Source organism: Bos indicus, chromosome 4 (assembly GCF_029378745.1).
Source record: "Bos indicus isolate NIAB-ARS_2022 breed Sahiwal x Tharparkar chromosome 4, NIAB-ARS_B.indTharparkar_mat_pri_1.0, whole genome shotgun sequence".
Classification (NCBI taxonomy): domain Eukaryota; kingdom Metazoa; phylum Chordata; class Mammalia; order Artiodactyla; family Bovidae; genus Bos; species Bos indicus.
Genome location: NC_091763.1, coordinates 8965018 through 8977711, shown reverse-complemented (window position 1 = coordinate 8977711; position 12694 = coordinate 8965018). Strand labels below are relative to the sequence as shown.

General features: G+C 42.5%; 1 protein-coding gene across 7 annotated transcripts in view; it reads right to left on the bottom strand.

The window, feature by feature from the left end:
* Positions 1–1327: 1327 nt before the first annotated feature.
* Positions 1328–12694, bottom strand: part of CDK14 (cyclin dependent kinase 14) — a 665059-nt gene continuing 653692 nt past the window's right edge. For 6 of the 7 annotated variants that reach the window (XM_070787460.1, XM_070787458.1, XM_070787459.1 and 3 more), the window contains one exon: positions 1328–4713. The gene's annotated coding sequence lies outside the window, so the exon portion shown is untranslated. Of the gene's footprint in view, positions 4736–12694 lie in introns of all 7 variants that reach the window. The other variant, XM_070787457.1, reaches the window with a different exon arrangement.

Below are 12694 nucleotides of genomic sequence, written 5' to 3'. Positions count from 1 at the left end.
CCCACCGCCCCTGTCCATGGAAAAAAATTATCTTCCATGAGACCGGTCCCTGTTGCCAAAAAGGCTGGGGACTGCAGCTCTACCCACTCCCCATCTCAGAACCCGCTGGGGAGGCCAGAACTGTGTGGAAACGTACGTGCCTTTGACATAGATGACTAGATGCTTCAGGGAAACAGCAAGGGCATTTGAGGGCTGGAAATGCAGTGCTCTCATGAACTCTTGCAGCATGCAATTCACATCAACTGAGAATACTTAAATTCGGTTCTGTGACAGTGTCAGCTTGTGGGGGCTTATAAACCATATCACAGGAGTTATTGGCAAAGGAGCCAGGGAAGGGACACCTGAAGTACCTGCTGCTGGTGGGTGAGGGTCTGCTCAGGGGGAGAAAGCCAGGGGTCCAGCTCCTCTTAACATGAAATATGAATTTTGATATTTTCGCTTCACGGAGAAACATTTAATGATCGCCCAACTGCATATCTAGAAGTTGATGGCTCTATCTGGTGTGAACTTTATTATCAATTCATGGGGATTTGTTTGGGGTTATGAAGATCCAACAGGAAAGAGGAGGTGGTGATAGAAATGAGACTGGCCTCCCCAGGTGGCACGGTCCTTCCCACTGCAGCGCCCAGCAGTGCTGGGTCAGGTGCGGGCACCCGCTCCGCAGGGTCCACAGAAGTGTGCTCCGTTCCAAAAACAGTAATGCCTCTGACAGAATGTCAGCACGTTCAGGCTTTGATTTGTATTCAATGGAGGGTAACCTATTCACCTTTCTCCTTTGCCTTTATCAATCCTAAAGGAAATCAACCCTGAATGTTCATTGGAAGGACGGATGCTGACGCTGAAGCCCCAATACTTTGGCCACCTGATGCAAACAGCCAACTTGTTGGAAAAGACCGTGATGCTGGGAAAGACTGAAGGCAGGAGGAGAAGAGATCAACCAAGGGTGAGATGGCATCACCAATTCAATGGACATGAGTTTGAGCAAACCAAGCAAAGGGAGAGTTTAAGATACCTGGAACATCCCAGCTAACTCACTCCTCCGCACATCCAAAAGCATGTATACTTGGTCTCGTATTTGCACTATTCTTACCACCCCCCCTTTTTTCTTTTTTTGGCCACACTGTGTGGCTTGTGGGATCTTAGTTCACCAGTCAGGGATTGAACCTGGGCCCCCTGAATTGGAAGCTGGGAGCCTTAATCACTGACTGCCAGGGATGTCCCTATACTCTTTAAGCATGGTTGTACCTAAGAGTTTTTAAGATAATGTTTCTTTGATGGAATATAAGGTGTTATTTGAGACTCACCAAGAAGATGTCCCAAGAAAATGTACAGAGATTCTGCTATACTTTATTCCATACCATGTTACAAGAAAACAACAGTGACAGCTGACAAACCATTACGTCTTTCATAATACAGACAAATTACAATTGGTAACAAATATGCAACATGTATTATTCCATTCTCCTTTACTATGTGTCATTTTGAAGGACAACAGTTTTCTGAATGATGCTAGCTCATTTCTTAGGTACCAACCGCCTGTTAGGAAGTACACATTTCAGTGTATCATATATATATATAAAAAAAAGATAAAAGAAAAATTTAAAAAATCCACTCCCAACTAGAGACTTTAGATTTCGTATGTGCCTCTAAAATATGCTGCTATAGGAAGTGACTGAGGAGACTGCTTATTTGATTTGACTTTGTTTGGTTTGGTTTTTGGTGTCTGAGAAATTTACAAGGCAGTAGCATGTATGGTTTCCTCTGCCTACAAGCTGGGAAGGGAGATGGAAGTTCTATGCAATTATGCAGCATATTCCTATGTATAAGGGGCAGGCAATAATCTACCCCCGTATGTACAGCCTAAACATCCTCTTATATAACAAAGATTACAAAACCAGTAATATTCACAGATGATTATCTTGTGTAGACTCATTACCTAAGGTATTGATCACACTGGCTATCATGTACACACTGAGGAAAGGATACCAAGAGACCGTGCTTTCTGCAAGCTTGGCGGCTCCTCAGAGGACTCTTCTCGTCCGTCTTGGGAGGTAGGAATAGCTTCTCACCCTTGGGTCACTGGATGGACAGCCATTCCCACCTTATACCCCTGTTTTGTTTGTTTGTTTGTTTGTTTTTCTGAGTACTGCATACATTTTGTTTTTCCACGTCCTGTGTATCTTGTATTTTTAAGTCAACCAAACTCTTCCTTCAAGACAATGGAAACGAAGTCCCAGGTTTCCTTTCGGAGCACTGTGTGTGCAGTCGTGTGGATATAGCTACCATGCTAACATGTTCTAACTATTCCAGCTGTTTGAACTGAAGCTACTCCTTCATATAAAAATATCTCACAAAACATTCCAGTGCTTTCTCAACAGAATAATCAATCTGCTCATGAACACAGTCTGGAGTGATTTTCATGGCTGTCCTCAGTGAGAGGAGGGGAAAAAAAGGAAAAGGTAGTTGCAAGTGGGAGAGGAAAGAGAAGGAAACTTTGGATGTCCTGTACCAGCGGCAAGCAAGGGGAACCAGAAGTCTCCTAAGTGAGGCCCTTCTGAAACACGTCACTGTAATAAAACATATTCCTTCTACTGAGAAGTATCACATTTCATTTTGCAAGAGAAACTGTCAGTAATAGGGTCATAGATCTGTGCATAACTTAACATTTTTAACTGAAGTCTTTAAACATTAAATATCTTCAAATTTTCAAGTTAGAAAGCTTATTATGTAGCAAGACTTCATCATCAGTTGCCCTTGGTTTAAACTTCATTAAGTACAAAAGCTGTGCCTCTCCCGCAGAATGAATAATTCAAACAAATCACAGGAGAGGCTTGTTTTCTGATTGCAGGTCAAGTTTTCTTTCCATGTTTACTTTAAGAAATCCTAACGTAAATACACATTAAGTCAAAATCCCTCTGCAGACTTCCAAAGAGTTGGAATGTGTGGAAGAAGAATAGGAAGGAGTTCTAGGTGGCAAAGATTAAACATTTGGATAGCCTTGGATAACTTTTCCTCTCTTTAAAATCAAGCAGTAAATGGCTTAGCACTTAGAAGCTTACAATGATTGCTACTTTGGGGACAAGATGGACTGTGACCTTAACATCTATCCTCACATCCCATTCCAGGGAAAGTACCGTTTTAATGTTAAGAAATTCTGGGTCGGATTTCCTATGTGTACTGGGTTTGACCACAGAAAAGCTTTTCCTTCACCTGAGGCGCAGGGCAAAGTCTTTGTCAAGCTGGCTGGTAATTCCTATTCTTGACCCAAGAAAGTGCTACTCTCCTAACAGGAAATGTAAAACAAGGTACACGCCGGGATTTCCATAGGAACTGGTGTCCTGAGGAGCTAGGTTTCAGGCTCTAGATGAAGCTTCCTAACTTCCCCATTAGCCTGTGTTATTTGGCATCTGCAGCAGGGGCTGCCCCACCAGGAACAGATCTGTGCCAGGCAGCGATCCCTGTGGATCCAAGTCCGCATATGCAGTCCACATCTCGTGCCATGTCACATATTCGCCTTCATCCTCCAAGGTCTCTCAGCTTCTTAAACAAGGGAAGCCGGGCCTTTCTATTCCCCACCCCTTTCCATCTTTAAAGCAAGACTCCTGCCTTGTTTCTAACACCTGCATCCGTACAGTTATTCCCGGAGACCATTTACAGTTAGGGTACCCAATGATGCCTTCCAATCAGCTTGGAATGTTTAAAATTAAAAAAAAAAAATGTGGTTCAAAGGTGCTTTGGTGTAAACGGGAAAATTTCACACTCTGGATAACTTGGTAATCTGCTTTTTCAATGTTGACTAGTAAAGACAGTATTCGGGGCTCATCCAGAAGATATAATTCTTTTTGCACCCACGATTTAAACGTTCTGTTCCTCACTTTTCACCATTTAGAAAATACAAAGCATAACAAAGTGGATGGAAAAAATAAGATGTTACAAGACCCAGAAAACATGTAAAAAGTTACCTCAATTTCCAGAGGTTCAAAAGGAAGCGATTTATCCCTGTCTTTGTTCTTAATGTTTCCTATTTGTTTCTTCACTTCCAGCCTGCTCGGAGAACAGTCATGCTGTGTGGTTTGAAAATGCTAAGCAGATTCCGATATCGTATATAAATGTGCAGTTGTTTCCGAGGGGGGGAAAAAAAAAGCACATTTGCAAACCTTCTCAAAAGGGAAGAGACAAGTGGTGCTCCACCGCCAGAGACTAAGTTGTCAAGTCAGTCAGAGAACATGGGTTTGCTTAGCTACAATTTTCCTTCCTGGTGGCTGCAAAATGTGCACTGTTCTCAAAGAAAACACACATTGTTTTATGCCACTGTGTGGCTTTCAAGTACAGACATTACTGAAGAAGTGTGAACACCGAGTGTGTTGTCTCAATGTATTTAAGACATGGCTGGTGAAAGCATAAAAACCTTTACAGAGACGCCGCGGTGCAGAGGGAAATCAAACAAAATCAAACACAAAAGACTGAAAAGAATACATGCCATGTATCAGTAAGCAAAACTTAATCTTCACATAGTTCTTGGAAATCACAAGGTATCCAAATGCGTGCAAGGTTTTAAATAAATTGCGGAGAAAACAGGGTCTTGCCAGCTTCAATTTTCTTCTAAGTGAAATCCACCCCAGGGAGTGAAAGGAAACTGATCCATGAATCCCTTCGTATTATTGGCCACTTCATTAATTTTTTTTTTCTCCCCAGAACGATGACAACTTAATCCTGGAAGGAGGAAAAGAGAAAACTGTTATATGTTAAAAAACAAAACAAACAAATCTTACAGCATTCTTTTTCCAAAATCACACAAGACATCGAAAATGCTCAGGCCAAAGTGAGCCTGTCCATTTTTTCCCCACAGCTACCTTGAGCATTCTCTTTAGCCAAGACAGTTCTTATAATACGATAAACAAATGTTCTGATTGCATTTTCTTCCATTAAAATAATTCAACTCCATGAATTCAAATGGTCTAACCTCCTCTTGGATTATTTAGAGAAAAAGAAATTCAGCAAATCTCCTTCCCCAAGTCATTAGCACTAATACTGGTCTTAATTAAGTGCCTGTGGCATCATACAGATCATTAAAAGGACAGATCGTATTCATTTTTTGGGCACGAAATAGAAAAATGGATCACATTCTTTCTTTTTTCCTTTTAAATCCAGCTGCATGTAAGTCCACGGTGCCGACTATCAGACCTAGTTTCAGCTGAATGAAAATTGGTCAGCATGACCTGAATTGCTAGGCTCTTCCCACCACCCTGCATACAACTGTGGGTTTCCAGTGATGCCTGCTTAAATTTGGTAACTGCTTCCGAATGGAATATGAATCATTCCAGAAGAAAGGAGGAATGTTCACTCTGCTTCTCTCTCTGTTTCTTTTTGGCTCTTCAGCATTTTCATTGAGTTTCTAGGATAGGAAAAGAATGTCTTGCTAGGAAGGGTGAAAAGAAATGCTGCCAAGGTCAAGGCACACAGCCGAGAGATTCTATCCATCAGCTCCATGGAGGCCCAGGACCAACTCATTATCTCAGTAGAGAAGCTGGAGGTCACCTGTCCCCTTCCACAGTGCCACATGGTCCCCTTCCTGTGCAGACAGGACCCCACGGCCCCTGTTGAGACCTCATAGTACAGTTGCCCTACCGTGTCATCCTGAATGGCACGTCCTTGACCAAGGAAGCAGAAAGCTCCCATCTGACAGTGAACAACCATTAGAATAGTATCCTTTCTGCCCTCTACTCATCCCCCTCCCCCCACCTACTATGAGGATTTTTAAAAGGTTAACTTTCCATCTTGTTTTAAAAATTGACATGAAATTCGTATAACACAAAATTAACCATCTTACAAGTGTACAACCCCTGAGTTGGGAAGATTCTGTGGAGAAGGAAATGGCAACCCACTCCAGTATTCTTGCCTAGAAAATCCCATGGACAGAGGAGCCTGGCGGGCTACAGTCCATGAGGTTGCAAAGAGTCGGACACGACTCAGTGACTGAGCATGCTCCCAGAGTATGTAATTAACTGGCACTTAGTGCCTTCACAACGCTGTGCAACTGGCACCTCTATTTAATTCCAAAACACTTCTGTCACCCCCAAAGGATAGCTTATATTCTTTACTTATACTTCTTGAATCCTTTACTCCCATTCTTCCCTTGCCCCAGCCTCTGGCAGCAATGAATCTACTTTCTGTCTCTACATATGTACCTATTCTGGAAATTTCATGTAAATGGAATCACATAATATGTGATGTCTGGTTTCTTTGACTTAACATAATGTTCCTAAAGCTCACCCATGTTGTAGCTTGTCCCAGTACCTCATTCCTTTTTATGGCCAAATAATATTCCATTATATGAATATAAGACATTATGTTTATCGATTCATGAATTGATGTATATTTGGGTTACTTTCAACTTTTGGCTATTGTGAATAGTCCTGCTATGAACATGCACATACAAATATTTGTTTGACTCCCTGGGTAACAATTAGAAGTGGAATTGCTGGGCCATACAGTAATTCTGTTTAGCTTCTTGCTGCTGCTAAGTCGCTTCGGTCGTGTCCAACTCTGTGCGACCCCATATACGGCAGCCCACCAGGCTCCCCCATCCCTGGGTCTCTCCAGGCAAGAACACTGGAGTGGGTTGCCATTTCCTTCTCCAATGCAGGAAAGTGAAAAGTGAAAGTGAAAGTGAAGTCGCTCAGTCATATCCGACTCTTAGCGACCTCATGGACTGCAGCCCACCAGGCTCCTCCGTCCATGGGATTTTCTAGGCAATAGTACTGGAGTGGGGTGCCATTGCCTTCTCCGTTAGCTTCTTGAGGAACTGGCAAATCATTTTCCACAGTGGCTGCAACATTTTATAATCCCACCAGAAATACACAGAGGTTCTAATTTCTCCACAGCCTTGCTAACATTTGGTATTTTCTGTTTTTTTGTGTGTTTGCTTTTTCTTAATTATAGAAAAACTAGTGGATGTGAACTGGTATCTCACTGTGATTTTGATTTGCATTCCCCTTATGACTGGTGATGCTTAACACCTTTTCATGTGCTTGTTGGCCATCTGTATATTTCATTTGAAGAAATATATATTTTTTCTTTGAATGAAATATTCAAGTCCTTCACCCATTTTTAAATTGGGCTGTTTGTTGTTGAGTTATAGGAGTTTTTAAAAAATATATATTTTGGATGGTAATCTCTTGATTTGCAAATATATACTCCCATTCTGTGGGATGCCTTTTTAGTGTATTGATAGTGTCCTTTGATGTACAAACATTTTAATTTTGATGATGTCCATCTTATCCATTTTTTTTCTTTTGTTGCTTGTGGTTTTTTAGTGTGTTAGTGGCTCAGTTGTGTCAAACTCTTTGTGATCACATGGACTGTAGCCTGCCAGGCTCTTCTATTCATGGAATTCTATCCAGGCAAGAATACTAGAGTGGGTTGCCATTCCCTTCTCCAGGGGATCTTCCTGACCCAGGGACTGAACCCAGGTCTCCTGCACTGCGGGCAGATTCTTTACTGTCTGAGCCACCTGAGAGGTCCATGTCATATCTAAAAATCCATTGTCAAATCTAAGGTCATGAAGACTCACCCCTATTGTTTTCTTCTAAGAGATGCCAGTTCTTCCAGGAGGCCTGTCCACCCTGGCCAAACAGGAGTCGGGGTTTGTCCTGACGTCTGCTTGCCAAGACAGAGTTCCGACAGCCACACCCAGGTGAAGCAGTCATTACTTGGCTCTCCTCCACTCCACCACTTTTATTGGCAGAATGCAGACCTGGCCCCCAAGCTGACCTTCTGAATTAGAGACTTCATGCAGTGTTCCTGATGTGTGGGGGCATTTACTGTGGGGGAGCGCCTAGGAGCGTCACTGTGTTCCTGAGTAGGCTTGGTTTTGTTGGCCATCATGTCCCTAGAGCATAGCCCAGATCCAGGGCAGGTCCTCAGCAAACAACTGCAGTTTGAACAGGAAGGAGAAAGGTAGACTTGGAGACACTGGGAGTGGAATATGTTCTCAGATGTTAAACTCCCCCTGGCACGGTGACGGGGGGCACATGCTGTGCCTCTGCTGTTGCGTAAAGACCGAAGGGCTGGGGACAGAGCAGGCCATCTCCAGATACCCTGCAGGCTGAGAAGCCTGGGTCCAATTAACACCTGCCTATAGGCTGAACTTTTTTTTTTTTAAACTCCATGACATTCTATTTGAAAGAAAGAAATGACTTGATTTGCAGTATATTTGACTTCGGGCTTCCCAGGTGGCTGGAGTGGTAAAGAACCCACCTGCCAATGCAGGAGGTGTAAGAGATGCGAGTTCGATCCCTGGGTCAGGACAATCCCCTGGAGGAGGGCATGGTAACCCACTCCAGTGTTCTTGTCTGGGAAATCCCATGGATAGAGGAGCCTGGCGGACTACAGTCCATGGGCCTTCTAACGAGTTGGACATGACTGAAGCGACGTAGTACGCACGCATATTTGATTTCATGTAACCATAAATTGTCCACAGCATGGAACTGTCCTACTGGCCTGATTTCAGAGACACATTGATTGTTTGTGTCCTTGCCTTTGCCCTGATTCTTTGGCCATAAATTCTAGGAGAATCCTACGGACCTAACCCAGGGCATAAGCAGAGTTGGGGAATAAAGGATAAACATACTAATTGTAATTGGATAGTAAGTGGTGAAAACAGTGATGATGAAAAGTCTGTTACTTAGGTTGAGGCTCAGACATTCAATGGAAGGAGCCAATAATATGAAAAGAAGGGAGGTGCCCGTGAGAGCTAGACTCTTTCCCATCTCTGTGAGAAGCTGAGCCCAAGCCGCGCCCGCTTTGCTGCCTGACGCTGGTCACCGGCAGCTCGGATGGCCATTCTTCATCCTTGGGCAGCATCAGCATCCATTTCAGATTTTAAGGACTGCATATGAGGTAGAAAAAGTCCCTAAAGTCTAAATGTAGTCATGCATTTGACAGGTGGGGATAGGGACGAAGGAGAGATGGCACACCGCATTCATAGGGAAGCAAGGTACAATAGCAAAATCCTGCCCTTACATTTATGCGAGAGATTATTCAAATGCACTGCACACATAACAAAAATGAAACTGAACATCAATGATAGGCTCAACTACACGCACATCAACTCCGAGGTCTAGAAACCATAAGATTAACAGATACCATTGGTATCCTGCTTTCTGTTTTCACAACGTTCTTTCTCTAGAAACGAATGTTTTAAAGCGGAAATTGCATTTTATTGATAAAATCCTTATTCAGAAATATCTACATAGAACTTCTCGGCTATAAATATTAATTAATTGGATCGCTGGTACCCATAATGCAACTTTGCTCTGACCCATGTGCCCTATGAACTAGATATTTTTTGGATTCAATTTTCTTAAAACCAACTGTCAGCGTCATGTGATGGAAGAGATGAAAAATGAAAATGAGCAGCCCCGCTGTGCAGGTGGGTGACCTGTGGGAGAGAGTCTGCCTGGTAGGGTTTTTACACGAACCATCAGACACAGACCAATTGATTAGATCATCTCATACCCGCCACCAACTAGGCTCAAGAGACTAATTAGAGAGAGTACTGCCTGCGCAGGCACCCCATTGACACCTAATTTGCTCAGCCAAAGCCTTTGGGGAAAATGTATTATCTCTGCAGCCGCACTTCATGCATTTCTGATTTGAGGCATAAGCAAGGAGCGCTTCATCACTCTTTTGAGCAAACTGAATGTAGAAGCCCTTAAGTGCTCAATGCAAGCAAACAGACCCAAATTAAAAACGGGCCAGGCTCTTTCTAATTCCCTCTGTGCTCCCTGTTAAATCTCTATGTGTACACACACACACACACACCCCCACACACACGTGCACACGTGCAGTTTACATGCTGGCGGGACAACACAGCCCAAGGAGCCCAGCTCAGGGTGCTTGTACCAGATGGTCTTTCACTGGCCTCTTTACCCACTCGAAGGTTCTATGTTTGTTTTATTTTCCATTTTTTTTTAACCCTGCTGCACTGCCCCTCCACAAAGTATTCCTTTTTTCTACAGGAAGGCTCTGCCCCATTTTTTGCCACCCCCCCCCACCAAGCCTCACTGGAGAGAAGTGATTATTTTTCCTCCAAATTAAAACAACTGTAGGTTTTCCTTTCATCCCCTAAATTGTGAAGGGGATATTCACCAGGATGTATGTGAAGCTGCAGGGTAATCCACTCATTTCTATTTGAGGGAATTCTTTGTAAAGATGCCTAACAGAAAGGGAAAAAATTTGATAGGAAACTGCCTTGTGGTAGCAAAGACAGTACAGAATTATAAAATAGTTAGCCTCCCTTCAAGAAAACCAGTGTGTGCTATTTGACCATCTTTATCTTTTATCTACTTCTCATCTAGAACAAAACTAATTCCATTATTCCCTTCACTTCAAATGTAGTACCCAAAAGACCAGCATGTAAGGAGGAATTTAAAGATAGGTATATAATTAATCACATGCTTACAAAAAGGAAATAAAAATGAAAAGTTCAGGCAATATGGGAAAAACAGAGTATCTTTGTCCCAAATCTAGTGGCTAGAGGGAATGAATTTCCATAATGCTGGAATAAAATTAGAAAGGAAAAAAAAAAAAAGAAACAGAACCTGCTATGGTGTGTTCTGCTGCTGCTGCTGCTAAGTAGCATCAGTCGTGACCGACTCTGTGTGACCCCATAGACGGCAGCCCACCAGGCTCCCCCGTCCCTGGGATTCTCCAGGCAAGAACACTGGAGTGGGTTGCCATTTCCTTTTCCAATGCATGAAAGTGAAAAATGAAAGTGAAGTCGCTCAGTCGTGTCCAACTTTTTGACCCCATGGACTGCGTGGACTTAATGATTTTATGCCTTTCCACTCATATATTGGATGAATTATTTTACCCATGTGTTCTGGTAAATTACAATTCTGTTTTGTGTGAAGTCACTTCAGTAGTATCCAACTCTTTGTGACCCCATGGACTGTAGCCCACCAGGCTCCTCTGTCCATGGGATTCTCCAGGCAAGAATACTGGAGTGGGTTGCCATTTCTTCCTCCAGGGGATCTTCCTGACCCAGGGATCGAACCCGTGTCTCCTGCCCTGAAGGTGAATTCTTTACCTGTTGAGCCACCAGGGAAGCCTCCTTGTAATTTTCACATTTATCTTATTCTTAAGAATTTGATGAACATTTGGGGGGATCAGTTTCGCTGTCTACTTTTGAAACCAGCATTCACAGTTGGCCTAAAGTGGGCCTTCCAGTAGTCAGAGGACTCCAGAGGTCATTGGAGTGATTATCTTTCTGAAGGCATATGGAGAGTGGTTGTAGGGGAGATGTTTGAAAATAGTTAAAAAATCCGGGCCTCAACAAACACACAAGCACCTACAGAATTTCTTCTGACTTAATGAAAGAAGAAAAAAAAAAAGACCAGAAAGCTTTTCTTCCCCAAGTACCATATTAATAAGATTCACATGAAAAATATCCAGGGAAAAAAGAAAAACAAACCAAAAACCCACCAGGCTGTGCCATTTTGAATTTGATTTTGCTTAAAATACTAAACTGAAACAATCAAATTAATCTTTTGTAGCTAATTAATCCTCCAGCAGAGCTTGCTACTGTAGAAAATTCAGTTCAGTTTAGTTGCTCAGTCGTGTCCGACTCTTTGCGACCCCATGAATCGCAGCACACTAGGCCTCCCTGTCCATCACCAACTCCCGGAGTTCACTGAGACTCACGTCCATCGAGTCAGTGATGCCATCCAGCCATCTCATCCTCTGTCGTCCCCTTCTCCTCCTGCCCCCAATCCCTCCCAGCATCAGAGTCTTTTCCAATGAGTCAACTCTTCGCTGTAGAAAATTAAGTCCACACAAATAAGGTTGCTAAACCCCAAGCACGGAGGCAACTATGAACCTCTCTGAAGTAGAAATATCATGTATATATACAAATATACACATATATGACACATGGACTCAGCTGTATTTATACAACATATACACTCAAATTTTACCCTGTAGATTTTATAGGAATGTTGGACTCAAAATGATATATTTTAAACTTCACACAGAATTCCAAAGATCTAGGGACGGTTTAATTTGTTCATTTTTTTTTTTTTTTTGGTGAGTTTAATTATGCTGTGACTTGGCTAGAAATATAGGTTTTCTTTGAGAACATCTGAAATCAGTGATTTCCAGGGACTCTGACATTGCACTGAAGCTGCTTGGGGCGGGTCGGGGGGGAGAAATGCTATGAGACAGAAGGGAGCAGAAAATGAGTCAGACCTGCTTCTGTAACTTGTTTCTGATTTGTGATAATCCCTGCAGTACTCCCCAGAAGAGAACGCATCTTTGAGACTAACAAGAGAATATTAATTAAAACGAATGTAGAGATAGCTGGGCTTTGTTTTAAGCTTAACAGAAGGTCCATCACTCAAAATAGCCCAAATCCTTTAAGTTGAAAGCTGTTTGGTAACACCCATATGGATGCACAATGCACTAATTGCAGCGACTTTGCACATTTTAAGCTTCTTGCCAAAGTGGTGATTTTAATTAAAAATTTTTAGGCAAAGCTTTAAGTCTAACATTTCAAAACAAAGCATTTCTTGTACAGGGAGACTGACTTTACATATCATTTTAATAATCATCATTATCAACAAACATTTATTGAAATCCTCATTAAAGACCAGGCATTATATGATATGTAATTAGCCGAGTTTGAAAAGAATCT